The sequence below is a fragment of the Sapajus apella genome, unplaced genomic scaffold, assembly GCF_009761245.1.
Source record: "Sapajus apella isolate SASKATOON/1434 unplaced genomic scaffold, GSC_monkey_1.0 scaffold91, whole genome shotgun sequence".
NCBI lineage: Eukaryota > Metazoa > Chordata > Mammalia > Primates > Cebidae > Sapajus > Sapajus apella.
In genome coordinates this window covers 4,928,645-4,949,013 of record NW_022437031.1, presented here as the reverse complement: position 1 = coordinate 4,949,013, position 20,369 = coordinate 4,928,645, and the positions used below count along the sequence as shown (strand labels likewise).

The 20,369-nt window shown below is 38.9% G+C and overlaps 1 long non-coding RNA gene across 1 annotated transcript; it reads right to left on the bottom strand.

The window, feature by feature from the left end:
* Nucleotides 1-6,137: 6,137 nt before the first annotated feature.
* LOC116534979 lies at nt 6,138-19,361 on the bottom strand. Its single transcript, XR_004261984.1, has 3 exons — nt 19,350-19,361; nt 10,082-10,088; nt 6,138-6,320 (listed from the first exon to the last, which is right to left on the bottom strand). It is a non-coding gene; the product is annotated as an uncharacterized LOC116534979 (long non-coding RNA).
* Between the last annotated feature and the right edge of the window lie 1,008 nt (nt 19,362-20,369).

Below are 20,369 nucleotides of genomic sequence, written 5' to 3'. Positions count from 1 at the left end.
GAAATGCCCTATCCTCAAACTGCTTTTTAATGCATATCTCTGATCCCGTTCCTCCTCATTGGGTGGGACCTCCTGACCAGGGTCCCCAGCCACTTCTACCAGCGTGTTTGGACTGGCAACAGATTCATACCTCTCTTAGACAGTGCTCCCAGATAGAGAGACAGGCTACCATCTTTGCTGTTTTGCAGCCTTCATTGTTGATATCTTCAGGTACTGGAAAATCCCAGGTGACTACGGACTGGAGCAGATCCTCAGCATACTGCAGCAGCCCTATAAGAAAACCTGGCCAGACTGTTTGTTACGTGGGTCCCCAGTACTGTATCTTCTCACTGAGAGGGGATTTCTGTGGCTTGGGTTTTCACCCACCCACTGGTATTATCAAGCCAGTAGCATCTCTGTAATTCCCTGGGACAGAACTCCAAGTGGGAGAGGTGGATTGCCATCTTTGTTGTATTGTAGCTCTTGCCCTTGCTGTTTCCAGGCTCTGGAGAGTCTGCAGAACCAGAGGCTTGTCTGAATGCCCAGAAGAGCACCCACCTAATGGAAAAGTGGTCAGACTGTTCCCTACACAGATTCCAGTCCTCAAATCTCCTCATGGGGCAGGGCTGCCTGACCTGGGACTCCAGGAAAATCACTCTGCCCCCACACAACCATTTCTATCAGAAACAGCCCAGTGGTTTGACTGGATGTGGTGGCTCATTCCTGTAATCCCAGCACATTGGGAGACCAAGGCAGATGGATCACTTGAGGTCAGGAGTTCAAGACCAGCCTGGCCAACATGGTGAAACCCTCTCTAAAAACAAAACAAAACAAAACAGAAATTATCCAGGCATGCATTAAACCCAGCACTTTGGAAGGTTGAGGCAGGTGTATTACTTGAGGTCAAAAGTTTGAGACCAGCCTAGCTGACATGGTAAAACCCTGGCTCTACTAAAAAAAAAAATACAAAAATTAGCCAGACATGGTGGCTCATGCCTGTAATCCCAGCTACTCAGGAGGCTGAGATGGGTGAATTGCTTGCACATGGAAGGCAGAGGTTGCAGTGAGCCAAGATCACACCACTGCGCTCTAGCCTGGGTGACAGAGTGAGATTCCATCTCAAAAACAACAAACAAACCTAACCCAGCAGTTAAAGAAATACCCACATGCAGAGGTGAGAAAGAACTAATGCATGAATTCTGGCTCTCAAATGCCAGCATGTCTTATGTCCTCCAAAGAATGACACTAGTTCTCCAACAAAGGTTCTTAACCAAGCTGAGTTGGCTAAAATGACAGAAATAGAATTCACAATACAGATAGGAATGAAGATCATGAGGATTCACTAGAACGGCAAAATCCAATCCAAGGAAAGTGAGAATCACAATAAAATTATACAGGAGCTGACAGACAAAATAGCCAGTATAATACAGAACCTACCTGATCTGATTAAGCTGAAAAACACACTGTAAGAATTTCACCATGCAATTTTAAGTATTAATAGCATAGTAGATCAAGCTGAGGAAAGAATGTCAGAATATGAAGGCTAGTTTTCTGAAATAAGACAGTCAGAGAAAAATAAGAAACAAAGAATGAAAAGGAACAAACAAAATCCATGAGAAAAGTGGGATTATATAAAAAGTCCAAATCTATGAATCACTGGCATCTTTGAAATGGACAGGAAAAATGTAAACAACTTGGAAAACATACTTCAGGATACTATCTATAAAAACTTTCCTTAGCTTGCTGGAGACAATAATAGTCAAATTCAGAAAATACAGAGAATTCCTGCAAGATTTAACACAGTAAGATTATCTCCAAGAAATGTAATCATTAGATTTTCCAAGGTCAGGATGAAAAAACAAACAAACAAACAACAACAAAAAAAAAAACATTAAAAGGGCACATCACCTAGAAAAGGAACCAATCAGGCTAACAGTGGACCTCTCAGCACAAAGACTATAAGCCAGAATAAATTGGGAGCCAATATTCAATATTCTTAAGGACAAAAAATCTTCAACCAACAATGTCATGTCCGGTTGTATTAGTTGTTCCTCATACAGCTATAAAGAAATACCTGAGATTGGCTAATTTTTAAGAAAAAAGGTTTAATTGACTCATGGTTTCACAGGCTGTTCAGAAAAAATAATGCATTCTGCTCAGCTCCTGGGAGGCCTCAGGAAACTTACAATCATGGTGAAAGGTGAATCTCTTCCTCCTGCTCCAACATCTTACATGGCCAGGGCATGAGGAAAGGAGAGAGGGAGAAGGTGCTACACACTTTTAAGCAATCTTGTCTTATGAAAACTATCACAAGAATAGCAATGATACAAGAATATGGTGCTAAACAATTAGAAACCACCCCCATGATCCAATCACTTCTCAGCAGGTCCTGACTCCAACATTGGGAATTAAAATCAAACACAAGATTTGGGTGGGGACACAGATTAAAACCATATCATCAGCCAAACAAAGCTTCTTCAGCAAAGAGGAAATATTTTTTTTTTCAGATAGGCAAATGCTGAGAGAGTTTGTTATCACCAGACCTGCCCCAAAAGACATTTTGAAAGAAGAGCTAGATATGGGAAGGAAAGAGCATTTTCAGCCAATGCAAAAGCACACTTAAGTACACAGACCAGTGACACTATAAAACAACCACACAAATATACTGGCATACTAACCAGCAAACAACACAATGGCAAAATCAAATCCACACATGTAAATAAAAATCTTGAATGTAAACAGGCTCAATGTCTTACTTAAAGGACACAGAGTGACAAGCTACATAAAAAAGCAATACCCAAGGATATGCAGTTTTTACAAACTCCATCTAAGGTGCAATAGACTTAAAATAAAGGTATGGAGAAAAACCTACCAAGCAAATGGAAATCAGTTCAAAGCAGGGGTTTCAATCCTGATTTTAGACAAAAGAGACTTTAAACCAATAAATATTTAAAAAGACAAAGAATGGCATTATATAATGGTAAAGAGTTCAATTCAACAAGAAGACCTAACTATTCTAAATGTATGTACACTCAACACAGGAACACTCAAGTTCATAAAGTCTTGAACGGTCTAAGTCATAATAAGGTAGTAAAAAAAGTAGTTTATAAAAATATTATGTGATTAATTGGCTATATTGAGGAAGTTATAATAAATAATTGGACTATTTATTATATTAAAATTCAGTATTAAAAATACACTCAAACAAAAACTGTATAACTGGTTGAAAAAAAAGGTTTCATTAAAAATATTGAGTTATTCTTGGCTGGGCATGGTGACTTATGCCTGTACTTCAAACATGGGAGGCCAAGGTGGGCAGATCACCTGAGGTCAGGAGTTTGAGACCAGCCTGACCAACATGGTGAAACCTCATCTCTACTAAAAATCCAGAAAATTAGCCAGGTGTTGTGGTGCATGCCTGTAATCCCAGCTATGCAGAAAGCTGAGGCAGGAGAATCACTTGAACTCAGGAGGCAGAGGTTGCAGTAACCCAAGATTGTGCTGCTGTACTCCAGCCTGGATGACAAAGCGAGACTCTGTCTTGAAAAAAATTGAGTTATTCTTTAATGCAAGAAGTATCTTTTATTTTAAATTCTATAATCTGTTTCTTTTTGAAATTATTCAGATTGACATCTCACAAGCTGTAATATGCTGCTTCAGTTTCTTGTCTCTCTTGAGAAGACCTGGGATGCTAACTCTCTTTTTCAACTTTTATTGTGACATTTTATTTATTAATAATCCAAAGTAGAGAAGATTTTTTTTTTAAACAGGCAAATAAAAAATCTTTTGGATCAGCTTTTGTCTGCATGTCTGTTATAACTATGTTTATATGTGTCATGTTAAAGTAAAATTTCCCAATTAAGCTGTATGAAAGAGCTCAAATAATTGAACTTAAAATTAAAGGCTTATCAGACTGATGAAACCTGGCTAAGATGCCTTTTATTTTAGATGATTTTGGCAATATTTGCTAAGATTAATTAGGTACATTTAATTTCAAAATTCTCTGCAGTATTTTAAAATCTTAAAGTCGTGTTATGTTAAATTAAGTGACCTCAGTTTCATTTTCAGGGACTGGGAATTTGCTTTACTAAGAATTAAAATAATAGAAGCATAATAGATGTTTTTGGTAAAGTTTATAAAACATAAGAATGTTATTTCTGCTGAAGAAAATATAATTTTTTTCTAGTTAAGAGAATATTAGTCACTTTAAATTAAATTTAAAAATTATATAAATAAAGCTAAATGGATAAAAAGTAAAATTAAATGAGGGTAACAAAAGTTATCTCGGAGATCTGTGGTTACCAATAAGATTGCTTATAAGGAGGAAGCGAAGAACCAAGTAACTATTAAAATCAGAGGCTATAATGTAAACGAGTTGTTCAGTTTTGTAGATTGGTATTGTATTAATCTGTTCTCACATTGCTATAAAGAACTACCTGAGACTGCAAAATTTATAAAGAAAAATAGTTTAATTGGCTCATGGTTCTTCAGGCTGTACAGGAAGCACGGCTGGGGAGGCCTCAGGAAATTTGCAATCATGCTGTCAGTCAAAGAGAAAGAAAGCACATCTTACATGACCAGAGCAGGGGGAAGAGAGTAAAGGGGGAGTTGCTATACACTTTTAAACAACTAGATCTTGTGAGAACTCACTCACTGTTATGGGAACAATAAGGGATAAATCTGCCCACATGATCCAATCCCCACCCACCAGACTCCTCCTCCAACACTGGGAATTACAATTTAACTGGAGGTTTGGGGGCACAAATCCAAATTATCTAGTATCTTTCAAATCTCATGTCCTTCTCACATTGAAAAATACGATTATCCACTTTCAACAGTTCACCAAGTCTTAACTCATTTTAGCATTAATGCAAAAGTTCATAGTCCAAATCTAATCAAGACAAGGCAAGTTCTTTCTGTCTATATGCCTGAAAAATTAAAAACAAGTTAGTTACTTTCAAGATACAATGGAGGTACAGGCATTGGGTAAATACATCCATTCCAAAATCAGGCAAATAAGGGGGCTACAGGCCCCATATAAGTCTGAAACCGAGCAAGGCAGCCATTAAATTTTAATGCTCCAAAATAATCTCTTTTGACTCCATGTCTCACATCCAGGCCACATTGATGCGAGGGCTGTGCTCCCAAGTCCTTGTGCAGCTCTCACCCTGTGACTCCACAGGGTTCAGCTCTCGTGGCTGCTCTGAAGGGCTGATGTTGAGTGCCTGTGGTTTTTCCAGGTGCATGGCATGAGCTGCTGATGGATACAATGTTCTTCAGTCTGGAAAATGGTGACTGTTTTCTCAAAGCTCCACTAGGCAGTGCCCCAGTGATAACTCTCTGTGGGGCCTTTGAGCCCACATTCCCTCCACACTGCTCTAGTAGAGATTTTCCATGAGGGCTCCACCCCTGCAGCAGAATTCTTCCTGGAAGATCAAGGCATTTTTATACATCCTTTGAAATCTAAGCAGAGGTTCTCAAGCCCCAACTCTTGCACTCTGTGCACCTGCAGACTTAACACCACATGGAAGCTACCAAGGTTTATGGCTTGTAATCCCTGAAGTAAATGTTCTAAGCCTCTGAAGTAAATGTCCTCGACCCCTTTTTAGCCATGGTTGGAGCTGGATCAACTGTGATACAGCGCATCATTTCCTGAGGTTGCACAGAGCACTGGGGACCTGGGAGCAGTCCAGGACATCATTCTTCTCTTCTAGGTCTCCCAGCCTGTTATGGGAGGGGCTGAAACAAAGGTCTTTATAATATCTTCAAGGTCTTTTCCACATTATCTTGGTTATCAATATTTGGCACCTCTTTATTTATGTAAATTTCTACAGATGACTGGAATTCCACTCCTAAAAACAGTTGTGTTTTTTGTTTTTTGTTTTTTTTTCTGCATGTTCAGGCTGCAAATTTTCTAAACTTTTATGCTCTGCTTAACTTTTAAATATAAGTTCTAGTTTCAGATTATCTCTTTTTTCATGCAGTGTTATCTCATTTGTTCATACAGTGTTAGAAGCACTCAGGCCACATCTTTAATGATTTGCTGCCTAAAATTTTCTTTTGCCAAATATCCTAAATAATCTATCTCAAGTTCAAAGCTCCACAGATCCTTGGACCAGGGGCACAATCCTTCCAGCCTCCTTGCTAAGGAATATCAAGAGTGATCTTTTCTCCAGTTCCCAAATAGTTCCACATCTCCATCTGAGACCACCTTAGCCTGGACTTTACTGTCCATATCACTATCAATATTTTGGTCACAGCCATTCAGCAAGTTTCTGGGAAGTTCCAAATATTCTCTCATCTTCCTGTCTCATTCTGAGCTGTCCAAACTATTCCAACCTCTTCATTACCCAGTTCCAAAGCTGCTTCCACATTTTTAGCCATCTTTATGGTCATTCCCCTTTTCCCAGTACCTTTTTTTTGTATTAATTTGTTCTTATATTGCTATCAAGAACTATCTGAGACTGGGTAATTTATAAAGAAAAGAAGGTTAATTGGCTCACAGTTATACAGGCTGTACAGGAAGCATGGCTAGGGAGGCCTCAGAAAACTTTAATCATGGTGGGGGGCAAAGAGGAAGGAGGCCGATCTTACATGGCTGTAGCAGGAAGAAGAGAGTGGAGGGAGGTGTGCCATACATGTTTAAACAACCAGATCTCATGAGAACTCACTCACTATCACAAGAACAGTAAGGGGGAAATCCATCCCTATGATACAATCACATCTCAACAGGCCCCTCCTCCAACATTAGGGATTACAATTTGATATGAGGTTTGGGTGGGGAGAGAAATCAAAACCATATCAGGTATCATCAGCTTCTTGAGAATCCCTTACTATAATGAACTGTAAAAAACAAACAAACAAACAAAAACAAACAAACAAAAAACACTTTAAGGACAGAAGTCTCAATTTTAAATGGTGCAGAATGAAAGTGCATGTTCAAGTTGATGCAGGGCCTACAGCTCACATTGAACAATTACTGGTGAACATCTATAATACAAATTCACAGGTGGTTATTCCTGAGAGAATACCCAGCCTTGTAGATGGGATTAACACCACTGTAAGTTCTGTTTATCCTGAGAAGGGGACTGCCTGGTTTTTCCTATAAAATACCAAGTGGAACACTACAGATAAAACAGTTGTTATGCTTCACAGGCAAGCAATGTGGGCCTGGCTTTGTAATGACGGGAATATTCTCCTACAGAATATGCCTATAACCAGGTCACACTACATTTTAGAATTAAGGGGACCCCTTTTAGACGGTTACCCCTCTCACAGACTCATATGACTCCTTGAGAAGTCTTATCAAATTTGCTATCTCTCATGGATCTTATAGTTGATTATTAAAAATCAGGGATAATTAATAAAAAAAAGAAAGGAAAGGAAAAAGGGAGTTGTTGGTTGGAGATAGAATTTATTGGAAATAGATACTCAGTGCCACAAAGGAAAATTAGCATTGAGACAAAGGATCTTTCAGCAATGCAATTTTTATTTCCTGGACTGCAGGAAAGGTACCCTCACTAGCCATCTTGCCACAAGAGTACAAAGAACAAAGGGAAACACACAAATTTATTTCTTACCCATTTGGGGTTGTCCTTACTGCTGTGTCTGATCTCCATTGGCTGGAGCCAGACCTCACAATCTAAAGTAAAACTTGATTGGCTAACAAAAACATACAGGTTAATAGAATTATAAAATTTGAGATATTTAAACAGACTTTATGTAAGGTAGTTGTAATTCCTTTACCTGAATGTCTTATGAAAATAGGTATTGCATCTAACTGGGGGATATTTTCCCTATTCGTAGTATAAACCTGAAGGCTTGTAAATCTGCTTTTTGAGAAATGTTAATTGGACAGATTGCATGGGAACTAATAAAGATTGTCTGAACCTAAAAATATAGGGTAAAAGCTGGAGTACTAGTCAGGACAAATTCTCCACTTTGTAGCCTTTTGTGGAGCATTTATTGGGGCTTATGGCAAAAGACTGTGAGTACTTCCCAATAGCAAGTACTGGACTGCTAAATTTCTACTTGAGGGCACTTACTACCTTTCCCTGGAATGTTAACTGAGGCTACCCCTATGCTAATAAAAATAATAGTGCCCCAAAGAGTTCCATGGTAAAATGAAAATGGTTTACATACGCTCTTGCTACCTGGGGATAAAAGGAGGTGATACTCATGAGCAGTGAGCCTCTTTTTTCCCTAGTACTGATTCTAAATATATGAGAAGCTACTAGATTTTACAGTGCTTTATAGACAGCTCTCATGAGCCGTTTGGCTTGTGAATGGCAGTTCCAAGGTGAATAAATATCTTGTTTGGAAGGTTGCTGCTCTGGTTAAAGAGGGATCAAACATTTTTTTTCTTTTATTCATAGTTGAGAACATTTTGGTGAAATATGTTTTTTAAGCAAATTTACTTTTCTCTCTGAGTTCTCCCAAATCCAGATTGTAATTTTATGACAATGTAGTTATTTGCATAAGTTTAGTAAGAGCCCTTTAGAACAGAACAATTGAAGACACTGGTTATTTTACCAAGACTTTGACTAAAATTGCATATTTTTGGGTAAAGCTCCAGCAAAGCCAACTTAAGAGGAGCCTATATAGTCAATCATTCTTGCTATACCTTATGTGAATAATCAGATAAAGTATAAGCTTAAAATTTACTTTGTACACAAATTGGTCTTACTATAATTTCTATTTAATAGAAAAGGAGAGCTAGAGAGAAAGCGAAATTGTTTCAAAGAAAAAGTGTAACACTTCATACTAGATTTCAGCCCTGATTTTTTTTCAGTGCAGATCAAATCATGAATCATTTCTTGGCTATAATTATTCTCTAAAGAGTATCAGATTATAACTTTTCTTTATATTTTTAGTTAGTACCCTAATGGAATTGGTTCCTTTCTCTGTTCTGACACGCAAATACTCTTCATTGTCTAAATATTAATGTTATTTATTTATCTGTGTTTTACTTCCAAGAAAACCAACATCATGGTATTCTGAAGGCCAGAAATGTCAGTCTACCTAATTTGGCATCCCACTGGGTCTGATCTGTTTTTAACTGCAAATACATAGCTACTAAGAGTATATAAGTACCCTTCCTCTATGCCCAGGGACTGATGCATGTCAGACCCACCAAATCAAGGATGGGTACAAAGATGTTTAAACTGCTAGCAAAACAAGAGACTTTACCTCCTGAGCTACTATTATGTGGCACCTTTGCATCTACCCCAGCAATAAAGAATATCCTGCTTCCTGTAGAATTAAAAGAAAATAATTATTGAGAAGATAAAGATAACTTGTGACAAAACCTCCTAAGTATAATACCCCCAGTTAGGAGTTTTCCCAATAGATATATCTTTCCTTAAAAAATTTTTTTCAGAGTAATACTTATATTTTGTATAGTTCATTCCTATAAGCCTGTAGCTAAAACTAAGATTACAGTAACTCAAAGCATAAAAATTAAAAATGACAGCTTTGCAACCTTGCCTTTGGCTTTTTGTTTATTGGCTTTCTACTTAAAAAATAATAAATTTAAGGGGTAATAAATGCCTGTTCCTGTCCATTCCTATCTGGCCTAAAACAATTAATTGGCTGTAAGTCTTGTTGACTCTAATTCCCTAAGCAGTGGGATTTAGAGTCCCATGGTGCTGACAGAATGGGCCTGGGGCAGGCAGGCATGCCACTCATCCCAGCAGTATTATGGAACAAAGTAAAACTTGGTGGCCATTGATGTAGCAAATCTCATCCAGAAGAGAAAGAATGTAAGCCAAAAATAAAATTTGAAGGCCCTGTGAAATTTTATTTGGATGGGCTCCCTTCTCAGCCAGGTCACCCTAAAATTTAATTTGAAAGACTGGTCCAAGCCATAATGGGACGTGGGGATTGGAAATGTCTCATTACACTACTTCAGCATTAACATCAACACAAAAGACCTTAGGCCTGAGAAGAAACATTTAGAGTCTACTTTCACTAAAGCCTGCTACTTGAAGGCTTTATCTGCATGATAAGACCTAGGTCTCCACAGCCTTTTATCTTAACCCAGGCATTCTTTTCTCCAGATAATAACTCAACTAATTGCCAATCCGAATATGTTTAAATCTACCTCTGACCTGGAAGCCCCTGCTTCAAGTTGTCCTGCTCATCCAGATTGAACCAATGTAAATCTTACATGCACTGATTGATGTGTTATATCTCCCTACAATGTATAAAAGCAAGTTGTACCCCCACCACCTTGGGTACTCATCGTAAGGACCGCCTAAAGCTGTTTCACAGCTGTGTCCTTAACCTTGGCAAAGTAAACTTTCTTAATTGATTGAGACTTGTCTCCGATATTTTTTGGTTTACACCAGCACAGCACTGGGTCTTTTTCCCTAGGCCCACAGTGATCACTGCCTGGCTACTGCCTATGTTCACTCAAGGCCCAAGAGCTCTTCAATCAGCAAGTATCAAATCCAGCTAGGTTTGCATGCTTCCCTTCAGAGTAGCAAGTGCCCCCCCTCCCCAGGTTCTGCATGTGTCCCAAGAATCTGTCTGAGGCCATGGCATGTAGTCAGATACCAGGGCATGTAGGAATCTACCTGGTGCTCTGTTCTACTGTGGCCGAGCTGCCACACAAGCCACAAAAGAGCCCTTCCCACTCTTTCCTCTCTTTTCTTCAGAGACAGCTCTCCCTTGGCCACCACCATGCCAGGTCTACAGTTAATACTGCCTGTCTATCACCAATTTCACTGGAGGCCCGAGGGCTCTTCAGCAAGCCTGGGCAAGCAACTCAAGGGCCTGGTTACAGAATTTTCTGGGGATTAAATACCCTCTATAGGTTTTCACGAGCTATTTGGTGTATGCCGTATGTAGATAAAGATGATATTTCCTATCATAGCAAAAGTGTTATCATTTGATTTAGTTCTAGGAAGTCCTTAGGATCCCTGTCTTCAGGTTCTATTCTCCTGCCTCACTGAGTCTCTCTCTTCAGGGCAATGGGCTCTTCTCTTTGTCAGGCCTCCATGTGCAAGCCCAGACCCGGAAATTCTGAAGTCTTGCCTGCCTGGACTGATCACCCCCCACCCACTGCCTGCATTCTTTCGCCATTATCCCTGATAGCCATTATCCCTGATAGTTTCCTCTGGTTAAGATGGCTTACCGGACCCTGCCATCTTAACTGTTATTATGACAATGTGAATACTCCTTGCCCCACCCTACCATCTTAACTACTCTTACCCCACCCGCCATTGTAACTGAACTTATGGTCATGTATACTCCTTGACCCTATCCCCACCACTGTAACTGATCTTACTCTGTAATTTTCCACTGCCCATCCCAAACCTATAAAACCAACTCCTATCCCACCACCCTTCGCTAATGTCCTTTTCAGCCTTAGCCCACCTGCACCCAGGTGAATAAACAGCCATGTTGCTCACACAAAGCCTGTTTGGGTGGGTCTCTTCATTCAAAGCATGCATTTTAACACTCTGTCCCAGGACAAATCCAGATATGCCATCCAGGAGGTAAAACCCCAATGTGGCTGAGCTGTTACCCAAGCTTCAAGTAAACTTTTCTTTACTCTTCTAACTCCTTTGCCCAAGAGGAAGGGGTCCCTCCCCATAGCTGCCACAACTGCTTATGAAGTCAGCACGGTTTTGAGTCTCACCCAAGGCCCACAGTGAATACTGACTAGCTACCACTGCTGCTTATTGAGGGCCCTAGGGATTTTTAGTCAGTTCATGATGAATTCTGCAAAAACTGGATCCTTCCCTTGAAGGCAGTGAATTCCATTTGGGTCCAGAATGTGTTTCAAAATATTATCCAGGAACTAAGGCTGGGAATGGGAGCCTCAGAACTCTGTCAGATGCCTTATCCTACTATGGCTGAGCTGGTAACCAAGTTGCAAGACAAAGTCCTCTTTACTCTCCTCTCCTCAAATAGAGAGAGAGTCTCTCCCAGAGCCATGAGCTGTGTTCCCTAGAGTTAAGGGAAAAGTAATGCAAGCACTCCTTTGGCCACCCCAGCCCATATCTCACTAAGTAGCATGCACCCAAAGTTCACTGGGTTAGAGCCCAGCACAGTACCAGAACTTGCCCAGAATACTTTAGTTCACTGTGGCAGGGTTTGTGGCAGGTTCCAACTGCTGGGATGTACAATTTGCTTCTCTGTAGGGCTGGTCTAAATCTCCTTCCAGGGATGCTGGCTGAGTTCTGTCTATGGTGCTTTCCACTGTGACAGGGCAGCACTGAGTTTCAATGCCAAGTCCCACAAGCACTACACTCTCCCTCCCCAGACAGCAGAGATTCTGTCTTCATGCCATGCGGCTACTGCTGGGGGATGAGGAAGGCGTTGTGTATGTGATTCTATACTGTCTTTCCTACCCTCTCTAGTGCCTCTTTTATTTTTCTTTTTTAAAAATCTTTAATTTTTTTTTATTATACTTTAACTTCTGTAGTACATGTACAGAACGTGGAGATTTGTTACATAAGTATACACATGTCATGGTGTTTTGCTGCACCCATCACCCCATCTTCTACATTAAGTATTTCTACTAATGCTATCCCTCTCCTAGCCCCACATCCCATTACAGGCCCCAGTGTGTGATGTTCCCCTCCCTGTGTCCATGTGTTCTCATTGTTCAATTCCCACTTATGAGTGAGAATGTGTGGTGTTTGGTTTTCTGTTCTTGTGTTAGTTTGCTGAGAATGATGGTTTCCAGCTTCATCCATGTCCCTGCAAAGGACATGAACTCATCCTTTTTTATGGCTGCATATTATTTCATGGTGTATATGTGCAATGTTTGCTTTATATAGTATATCTTTGATGGGTATTTGGGTTGGTTCCAAGTCTTTGCTATTGTGAACCATGCAGCAATAAACATGCATGTGCATCTGTCTTTAGAGTAGAATAATTTACAAATCTTTGAGTATATACTCAGTAATTGGATTGCTGGGCCAAGGAATCACCACACTGTCTTCCACAATGGTTGAACTAATATACACTCCCATCAACAGTGTAAAAGTATTCTTTTTTCTCCACATCCTCTCCAACATCTGTTGTTTCCTGACTTTTTAATGATCACCATTGTAACTGCCATGAGATGGTATCTTAATGTGGTTTTGATTTGCATTTCTCTAATGACCAGTGATGATGAACTTTTCCTGCATAAATGTCTTCTTTTGAGAAGTGTCTGTTTATATTTTCTGCCCACTTTTTGATGGAATTTTTTTTCTTATAAATTCATGTAAATTCCTTGTAAATTCTGGATATTAAACCTCCGTCAGATGAATTTATTGCAAAATTTTTCTTCCATTCTCTAGGTTGCCTGCTCACTCTGATGATAGTTTCTTTTGCTGTGCAGAAGCTCTTTAGTTTAATTAGATCCCATTTGTCAATTTTAGCTTTTGTTACCATTGCTTTTCGTGTTTCAGTCATGAAGTCTTTGCCCATGCCTATGTCCTGAATGATACTGCCTAGGTTTTCTTCTAGGGTTTTTATGGTTCCAGTTCTTATGTTTAAGTCGTTAATCCATCTTGAGTTAATTTTTGTATAAGATGTAAGTTTTGTTCCAGAACCATGATGTTTTGGTTACTGTATCCTTGTAGTATAGTTTGAAGTCAGGTAGCATGATGCCTCCTGCTTTGTTATTTTTGCTTAGGATTGTCTTGGCTATGCAGACTCTTTTTTTGCTCAATAAGAAATTTAAAGTAATTTTCCAATGCTGAAAAGAATGTTAGTGATAGATTGATGGGGATAGCATTGAATCTACAAATTACTTTGGGAAGTAAGGCCATTTTCATATTAATTATTCCTACCCATGAGCATGGAATGATTTTCCATTTGTTTGTGTCCTCTCTTATTTCCTTGAGTAGTGATTTATAATTCTCCTTAAAGAGGTCCTTCACATCCCTTGTAAGTTGTATTCCTAGGTATTTTATTCTTTTTGTAGCAATTGTGAATGGGAGTTCACTCATAATTTGACTCTCTGTTTGTCTATTATTAGTGTATAGGAATGCTTGTAATTTTTGCAAATTGATATTGTATCCTGAGACTTTGCTGAAGTTGCTTCTCAGTAAGGAGATTTTGGGCTGAGATGATGGGGTTTCTAAACACATAATCATGTCATCTGCAAACAGAGACCATTTGACTTCATTGCTTCCTTTTTGAATATGCTTTATTTCTTTCTCTTGCCTGATTGCCTGGGCCAGAACTTGCAATATTACGTTGAATAGGAGGGGTTAGTGATGGCATCCTTGTCTTGGGCTGGTTTTCAGCAGGAATGCTTACAGTTTTTGCCCATTCAGTATAATATTGGCTGTGGGTTTGTCATAAATCTTATTATTTTTAGATACATTCCATCAATACCTAGTTTATTCAGAGTTTTTAGCATGAAGAGCTGTTGAATTTTGTCAAAGGCCTTTTCTGCATCTATTGAAATAATCATGTGGTTTTTGTCATTGGTTCTGTTTACGTGATGGATTACATTTATTGATTTGCATATGTTGAAGCAGACTTGCATCCCAGGGATGAAGCTGACTTGATTGTGGTGGATAAGCTTTTTGATGTGCTGCTGGATTCACTTTGCCAGTATTATATTGAGTATTTTCGCATCAATGTTCATCCGGAATGTTGGCCTGAAATTTTCTTTTTTTGTTGTGTCTATTCCAGGTTTTGTTATCAGGATGATGCTGGCCTCATAAAATGAGTTAGGGAGGAGTTCCTCTTCCATCGTTTGGAATAGTTTCAGAAGGAGTGGTACCAGCTCTTTTTTTTTTTTTTTTTTTTTTTTTTTTTTTTTTTTTTTTTTTTTTTTATTATCTCTGGTAGAATTCGACTGTGAATCCCTCTGAACCTGGATGTTTTTTGGTTTGTGGCCTATTAATTGCTGCCTCAATTTGAGAACTTGTTATTGGTCTATTCAGGGATTCAACTTCTTCCTGGTATAGTGTTGTGAGGCTGTATGTGTCCAGAAATTTGTCCATTTCTTCTAGATTTTCTAGTTTATTTGCATAGAAGTGTTTATAGTATTCTCTGAGGGTAGTTTGTATTTCTGTGGGATCAGTGGTGATATCCCCTATATCATTTCATATTGCTTCTATTTGATTCTTCTCTCTTTTCTTCTTTATTAGCCTGGATGGTCTATTTTTTTTGATTTTTTCCAAAAAGCACCTCCAGGATTCATTGATTTTTTTGAAGGTTTTTTTTTTGTCTCTGTCTCCTTCAGTTCTATTCTGATCTTAGTTATTTCTCATTTTCTGCTAGCTTTTGAATTTGTTTGATCTTGTTTCTCTAGTTCTTTTAATGGTGATATTAGGTTGTCGATTTTAGTTTTTTTTTAACTTTTTCTTGTGGGCATTTAGTGCTATAAATTTCCCTCTACACACTGCTTTAAATGTGTCCCAGAGACTCTGGTACATTGTGTCTTTGTTCTTATTGGTTTCAAAAAAATCTTTATTTCTGCCTTCATTTCATTATTTACCGAGTAGTTATTCAGGAGCAGGTTGTTCGGTTTCCATGTAGTTGTGTGGTTTTGATTGAGTTTCTTAATCCTGAGTTCTAATTTGACTGCATTTTGGTCTGAGAGACTGTTTATTATTATTTCCATTCTTTTGCATTTGCTGAGGAGTGTTTTACTGCTAATTATGTAGTCAATTTTAGAATAAGTGTGATGTGGTGCTGAGAAGAATGTGTATTCTGTTTATTTGGAGTGGAGAGTTCTGTAGATATCTATTAAGTCCACTTGGTGCAGAGTTGAGTTCAAGTCCTGGGTATCCTTGTTGATTTCCTGTCTCATTGATCTGTCTGCTAGTCATGGTGGGGTGTTAAAGTTTCCCACTATTATTGTGTGGAAGTCTAAGTGTTTTTGCAAGTTTCTGAGAACTTGCTTTACAAATCTGAGCTCTCCTGTATTGGATGCATATATATTTAACATAGTTAGCTCTTGTTGCATTGATCTTTTCACCATTATATATTGCCCATCTTTGTCTCTTTTGATATTTGTTGCTTTAAAGTCTGTTTTGTCAGAGACAAGGATTGAGACCCCTGATTTGTTTTGCTTTCCATTTGCTTGGTAAATCTTTCTCCATCCCTTTATTTTGAGCTTATATTTGTCTTTGCATGTGAGATGGGTCTCCTGAATACAGCACACTGATGGGTCTTGCCTCTTTATCCAATTTGTCAGTCTGTGTCTTTTAATTGTGGCATTTAGCCCATTTACATTTAAGGTTAATGTTGTTATGTATAAATTTGATCCTGTCATTATGATGCTAGCTGGTTATTTTGCCCATTAGCTGATGGAGATTCTTCATAACATCAATGGTCTTTACAATTTGGTGTGATTTTGTGGTGGCTGATACTGGTTATTTCTTTCCATGTTTAGTGTTTTCTTCAGGAGTTCTTGTAAGGCAGGCCTGGTGGTGACAAAATTTCTCAGCATTTACTTGTTTGTAGAGGATTTTACTTCTCCTTCACTTATGAAGCTTAGTTTAGCTGAATATGAAATTCTGGGTTGAAAATTCTTTTGTTTGGGAATGTTGAATATTGGCCCTACTCTCTTCTGGCTTGTAGGGTTTCTTCTGAGGGATCTGCTGTTAGTCTGATGAGCTTCTGTTTATGGGTAATCCGACCTTTTTCTCTGGCTGCCCTTACCATTTTTAACTTCATTTCAACCTTGGTGAATCTGGTGATTATGTGCCTTGGGTTGCTCCTGTCAAGGAATATCTTCGTGGTGTTCTCTGTAATTCCTAAATTTGAATGTTGGCCTGCCTTGTGAGGTTGGGGAAGTTCTCCTGGATAATATCCTGAAGAGTGTTTTCCAAGTTGGTTCTATTCTCCCTCTCACTTTCAGGTACACCAATCAAATGCAGATTTGGTCTTTTCACATAGTCTCATATTTCTTGGAGGCTTTGTTTTTTTTCACTCTTCTTTCTCTAATCTTGTCTTCCTGTTTTATTTCATTGAGTTGATCTTCAGTCTCTGATACCCTTTCTTTTGCTTGATCAAATTGACTATTAATATTTGTGTATGCTTAATGAAGTTCTCATGCTGTGTTTTTCAGCTCCATCAAGTTATTTATGCTCTTCTCTAAATTGGTCATTCTATTTAGCAATTCAGCTAACATTTTTTCAAGGTTCTTAGCTTCCTTGCATTGGGTTAGAACATTCTCCTTTAGCTCAGAGGAGTTTGTTGTTACCCACCTTCTGAAGCCTACTTCTGTCAATTCATCAAACTCATTCTCTGTCTCATTTTGTTTTGTGGCTGGAAAGGAGTTGTGATCCTTTGAAGGAGGAGAAGTGTTCTGGTTTTTGGAATTTTTAGACTTTTTGTGCTGGTTTCTCCCCATCCTCCTGGAATTATCTACCTTTGGTCTTTGATGTTGGTGACCTTCACACGGGGTAACTGAGTGGACGTCCTTCTTGTGATTGTTCCTTTCTGTTTGTTAGTTTTCCTTCTAGCAGTAACTCTGCTGCAAGTCTGCTGGAGCTTGCTAGAGGTCCACTCCAGACCATTTCTGCTGGATTATCACCAGTGGAGGCTGCAGAACAGCAAAGATTGCTGCCTGTTCCTTTCTCTAGAAGATTTGTCCCAGAGGGCCACCTGCCAGATGCCAGCCAGATTTCTCCTGTATGAGTTTTTTGTCAGCCCCTACTGGGAGGTGTCTCCCAGTCAAGGACTCACTTGAGGAAGCAGTCTTTCCCCTATTAGAGTTTGAACGCTGTGCTGGGAGATCCATGGCTCTCTTCAGAGCTTTCAGGCAGGGATGTTTAAGTCTGCTGAAGCTGCACTCACAGACTTCCTTCCCCCAGGTGCTCTGTACCAGGGAGATGGGTATTCTATCTATAAGTTCCTGACTGGGGCTGCTGCCTTTTTTTCAGAGATGCCCTGCCCAGAGGGGGAATTTAAAGAGGTAGCCTCTCCTCAGAGGCCTTGCTGAGCTGAGTGAGCTCTGCTCAGTTCAAACTTCCTGGTGGCTTTGTTTACACTGTGAGGGGTAGAACCACCTACTCAAGCATCAGCAATGGCAGACACCCCTCCTCCCACCCAGCTCCAGTGACCCAGATCAACCCTAGACTGCTGTACTGGCAGTGAGTTTAAAGCCAATGGATCTTAGCTATTTGGGCTCCATGGGGTGGGACCTACTGAGGGCAACCACTTGGCTTCCTGGCTTAAGCCCTTTTTTCCAGAGGAGTGAACAGTTGTGTGTCTTACTGCCATTACAGGTGCCACTGGGATATGAACAAAAAACTCCTGCCACTAGCTCGATGTGTGCCCAAACAGACACCCTGTTTTGTGCTTGAATTCCAGGACTCTGGTGTCATATGCACCAGAGGGGATCTCCTGGTCTGCTGGTTGTGAGGATCATGGGAAAAGCTGGAATGTACTGTTGCTCCTGGTACAGTTTCTCATGACTTGCCTTGGCTAGGGGAGTTGAATCCCTTGACCCCTTGGCTTCACCCACTGTCCAATCAGTCCCAATGAGATAAACTGGGTACCTCAGTTGGAAATGAAGAAATCACCCACCTTATGCATCAATCTTGCTGGGAGCTACAGACAGGAGCTGTTCTTATCTGGCCATCTTGCCTGGAAGTCTGCCTCTTTTCTTAATATGGTGTTAATAATAAGTACTGTGATTTCTCAATTGATTTTTGGGTTTTATAAAAGGAGGCTTCTTTTGTTTTTAAACAAATGTTCAATTTGGTTTTCCTGTGGGGTTGGGGGAACAATTGCAAGAGGATTCTATTTGATTATCTTGCTCTACCTTCCTCCTCCTACTTACGTGAATTTTATGTGAGAAATAAGATTCTACCTTTTGAATCCATTGTATTTTGTGGTCTCTTTTTTATGTCAGTTTCATTATATATATTAATTAATATAAAATTTGGTATGAGAGTTGTGGTACTGCTATATGACTAGCATGCAGAGAGAACACAAAAAATGTAGGCTAGAAAGCTAGTAACCCGATTTGTGCTATGGAAGAATATTTGTTAGTAATTTTGCTAGTGATAGTTTGTAAGCCAAACCTCATGATAATAGAGACCCTAACTCTAGCGCTGATATGTTTTAGCTGCTTCTTGCCATTTGCAATATCCTATGAAATAGATAATCTTTAGCTGGTTTTAAGTGATGACTTTGTAGAAGTAGCATCAGCAGGAGATAAGTCTGTGGCCTCTAAGCCTTTCTCAAGCATGTCCTCTTAAGAATGAGTTTTCAGTCAGACAATGGTAGCTTAGCTCAGATATAGAAGGTAATGATTTGATATATGTATACATTATAAAATAATTGCCACAACCAAGTTAATTAACATATTTACCATTTCACATCGTTACTTTTATGTGTGGTGAGAATACTTAAGATCTAGTTTCTTAGAAGGTTTCAAGTTTATAATATGTTACTGCTAACTAGTTACCATGCTGTAAATTAGTCTACAGACTTATTCATCCTATAACTGTAGGATTTGTTTACACCCTTTGACCAATATCTCTCCACGTCCCTCACCTCCAGACACTGGTAATCAACATTCTACTCTCTTTCTAATGCATTTGACTTTCATTTTTCTTTTCTTTTCTTTTTTTTTTTTTTGATTCCACATAAAAGTAAGATCATGCAGTATTTGCCTTTCTGTGTCTGGCTTATTTTACTTAACACAATGACTTCAAATCTTACTCATATTGTTACAAATTGCAGAAATTCTTTCTTTTTTAGGAGAAATATTCCATTTTATACATGTGTCTCACAATTATTTTATTCATTTATCCATATGCTGGAAGACTTTGTTCCCTGGTCTTGGCTATTATGAATAAAGCTGCAATAAACATAATAGTGAAAGTATCTCTGTGTGATACTAATTTTCTTTCCTTTGGATATATATGCAGAAGTGAGATTGCTGGATTATATGGTGGTTGTATTTTTGATTTGTGTTTTTAATTTGCTGGATTATATGGTGGTTGTGTTTTTAATTTGTGAAGGCTCCTCTATACTCTACCCCATAGTGACCATAACAATGGACATTTCCACCAATAGTGTTAAATGCTTCCTTTGTCTCTGCATCATTGCCAACACTTGTTTATTCCTTGTCTTTTTGACAACAGCCATTATAACAGGTATAAGGTAATATCTTTTAATTTGCATTTCACTGACGATTAGTAAAGTTCAGCACCATTTCCTGTATCTATTGGCCATTTCTAGGCCCATTTCATATGGTACTTTTTAAATTCTGTTGTTTCCTTTGCTATGCAGAAGATTTTCAGTTTGATGTAGCTATACTTGCTTATTTTTGTCTTGTTGCTTGTGTTTTTGGTGTTGGATCCAAAAATAATTGCCAAATCACTATGAAGGAGTTTTCCACCCATGTCTTCCAGAAGTTTTATGCTTCTTAGTCTTATGTTTACATTTTTAATTTACTTCTAGTAGAT